The sequence below is a fragment of the Crocodylus porosus genome, unplaced genomic scaffold, assembly GCF_001723895.1.
Source record: "Crocodylus porosus isolate Cpor-Errol unplaced genomic scaffold, CroPor_comp1, whole genome shotgun sequence".
In the NCBI taxonomy this organism is placed as follows: Eukaryota; Metazoa; Chordata; order Crocodylia; family Crocodylidae; genus Crocodylus; species Crocodylus porosus.
This window is the reverse complement of record NW_017728921.1, coordinates 25,259,127-25,262,952: the sequence shown is the minus strand read 5'-3', so window position 1 is coordinate 25,262,952 and position 3,826 is coordinate 25,259,127.

Below are 3,826 nucleotides of genomic sequence, written 5' to 3'. Positions count from 1 at the left end.
ATTAGAAAAAACCCTCAGACACAAGACTTTTTGACTAAAGTATAGTGTGTATTTTTAAACTAGTATCATTATCATTAGCATTGTCATCATATATTATATTATATTATATTATATTATATTATATTATATTATATTATATTATTCTAAAGTTCTAACTGTTTTTCCTTCTCTTGTTGAAATCAATGAGACTTTTGATTATCATCATCTCTGTTATTATTATTACTATCATTGTCATCATCATCATCATCATCATCAGCCCAGGCATTTTGCAAGAAATGCATGTTGTATTGGGGAATTAATCCTGCAGTCCTGATTTACCTGTAAATGAGTTCTTAATCACAAAATATTCCAGATCCTGTATTTCCCTTCAATCCATCAGTACAGATAAGACCTCCTCAAATAAGCCAGGGTTGCAGGAAAAGTTTGGTAGGCTTTGTTTGAACTCCCTGGGTTGTGGACATGATCCAAAACTCACTGAAGCTAATGGAAGGCCTTCACAGCAGGCTTTGGATCAGGCACTCTGAGATTCAAGGAGGGTCTGCTTCCCATTTGTTTTTGCCTCTTGAGGTTCATATTAACTTGAGGTCAGTGAGTATACAGCACAGGCAAAGAGTGATAATAGATGTTTTGATTATCTTTTCATCTTCTCTGGGGAGGAAAAAAAAACAACCCTACCCAGAAACCAGAGCTCTATAGGAATGATTTGCCAAATGAGCATGGCACTTGTCACAATAGCCCAAGAAAAGAGACAGAGTGAGACAATTTTAATTAGGCAGCCACATTTCTCTCCTAACACGGCAGCAACAGCACTAGAGTAAAAGAAAGCCAGTTCTGAGAGGGCTCTAATATATCCAGCAATGATGGAACTACAGGAATGGAGTTATATAGCTGCCTGGCATTGTGCTGGATAGAGAATCATTTGGGGTTTTTTAATAAAATTGTCTACAAGCTACAATGCTTAGTCTAAATGCATGTGTATATACAGACCCAGTCTCAGTTCCTCAGTCTGAATAGTTAAAGAATGTAGTTTAATTCTTTTTAATTGCTCTCTCATTATACACACAAACACACTCATCCTTACAAAATGACACACACCCCATTGCATAGGTGCGCTTATGTGATAAATATGTCCATACATAGACAAATATGTATGTGACATCCACAAATACAGGCCACATAGACAAATACTGAAGTTTAGTCACTCATAATTTGGATACATCACTGAGCTGAGTTTGGTTGTTAGCATCAGTGCGGGCCACTTTCTGCTACCAAAGCAGTGTTCCAACTGTGTAGCCACATGTGATACTCATTGGAACAGTGGACAGTGGATGGATATACATTTCTAACTATCTTCCTTCATGTGTTATATGCGAGTGTCAGTGAAAAGGCACTTTCCTGGGGTTAGAGAGGCTGGTCCTGTCTTCAAGGGGCTTGAATGAGAAGATGTTCTGAACTGCTCACCCCAGGACATTTGAGAGGCTGGGATCGCCTGGAAAATGCCCCAGCAGTAGCACCAGAGTTGTTTTCACTGGTTCCTTCTTTCTGTTGTTAGCTTGGTATTTGTAACATGCACCCTCCCCACCCCCCTCAATGATTCTGTCCCACGGAGAGAGGGCAGGATGCACCATGCAGAGACTGAGGGCATTTTTATGTGGTTTCTGGCCCTCTTCTGGCTTGGAGCAGAGAGTTTGTGCTGTTGGCCAGCTCCTCCCATAGGAAGCCCAGGAGGTGCTGAATAGCTAGAAGATGGCTAGGTCCTGGTGAATAAAAAGAGTGACTGAAAGAACGGATGAAGGGGCAGCTGTTGAGCAATGAGTAGCTGTAAACTGGTATGTCCAACATCCCTGGAATTGCTGGAGAAAGCAAGGTGCTATAGCTATTGGTAATAAATTCTGCAGATTTTGGGTGGAAAGGGGACAATGGGGTCTTGTGCAGGTATGTAACTAATTTGCATCTAATAGGAAATGTCTGTAAGTGCAAGCTCTTTCCTTCTACATGCAGACTTAAAGGCTCCAGTGTATGTCCTTTGTGTAGACCTGATGTTGCGAAGGCTTCTTCTTCTTACATTAGTGCTGATATCCCTCTCTCTGCTGCCATGAGATGATGACAGGGCTGGATAGTGAATGGCAACATTAAACTGTTTAAAGGCACCTCTCCCTTCTCTGTCCTGGGGACTAAGCATTCTTTTCTTCTCATATCAACCCAAAGTAATCATTTGTTATGGGCTCTGATCAATGCCCAATGGAGTCACAGAAGGGTCTTCCACTTAGCGTGGTGGACTTTAGGCCATGGCTCTAAGGTGGACTTCGCACAACCACATTCCCTAAGGCCCAGAGGACTTTCCAGATTCCCCACCCTATAAAGTATTTCTTTTTCTGCTCCGGGAAGCACAGGACTTCTGCCCCACAGCTCACAGAGGGGAGAGGATATCATGGCTGCAGTACACAAAGCCAGAGTCAGCAGCTCCCAAACACACCATCCTGAGGCTGAAGCACAAGGACAGGAGTCAGTTCTGCAACTGTAGTTGTTGCTTTAGTCTGTAGCTTTGGTTACTTCAATGGTTCTCAAGCCTTTTTGGGTCATGTGACCCTCTCTGAGTTTGGCTGTGAGAACCATGGTGTACCCCTATGATTTCATGTTCTGGAGAATCATAGACATTTGATATCACTTCAGCAGAACTGTAACCTCCTTAACAACCAGCTAAATATTTTGGGTTTTTTCCTTCCTTTTCCCCATTTACATGTTCCTTTGTTTGTCTTCTGTTTTCCCATTATCCCTTCTACATTCACCCTAGAAATTCACCACATACCAGAAGAATGTGAGTATCCCAATTTGAGAAATACTGACCTATTTAATCTGTTAAAACCACTTAATCTATTTTGGGTGACAATACACATAGAACTGATACAGATTTCACCTAGGAAGGAGAAGAAGAGGGAAGAAAAAAGTAGAGCAGCAGTTCTCAACCTTTTTAGATGCAAGGCACCCCTTAGAAAATGCTAGCTCTCAGCCGTCACTGTTATGGGGAAGAAATAGAGCAATTCTTCTGTTGTAAAAAACTCAGAGCACAACCAGTCAGAATGTTTTTGACACCATGGGCTCCTATTTGAAATCTCTGATTTTATCTTGTGATTCTATGTAGGTGTTCACACAACTATGCTCAAATTGTGCAGGACCCTTCCAAGGATCTCATGGCACCTCTGGGTGTTATGGTACCCCAGTTGAGAATCACTGAATTGGAGTAATGGAGATGAAAAAAATGTATTTTCAACCTTTTTACACATGACACCCCTTGATAGATTCAAATTACCCCTTGAAAAATGCCAGCTCTTAGCTTGTACTTCCTTTTTGACCATAGAAAAACAATAAAGCAATCCTTGCATTGCAAAGAACTTGGAAAGACCATAATAAGTCAGAATATTTTTGACACTATGGATTCCTATTTGAAATCTCAGGTTTTATTGTGTGAATCATGTGTAGGTATTTGCACACCTTGGAATGCTAATATTGTGCATCTTCCCCTGGCACCCTGAAAAAGATATCACAATATCCATCCCAGGTTGCTGTGGCACCTTAGTTGAGAATCATTGGTTTAGAGAAATTATATGGCCTTTTTCACCAGCATTATCTTAGTATGTAGCCCAAAATATGGATCAATCTGTCTGTCATATATTTTGTTTCTTTCTTATACTGTACAGGACAGTTCCTCCTATTTCTTCTCTCTTTCATCATCCTCTCTTTGCTCTCTTCTCCTGCATCCATCTGATTGTCCATGCCTACATACCCCCTCCATTTACCTCTGTTTTCATGCTCCCCGCTTTTCATT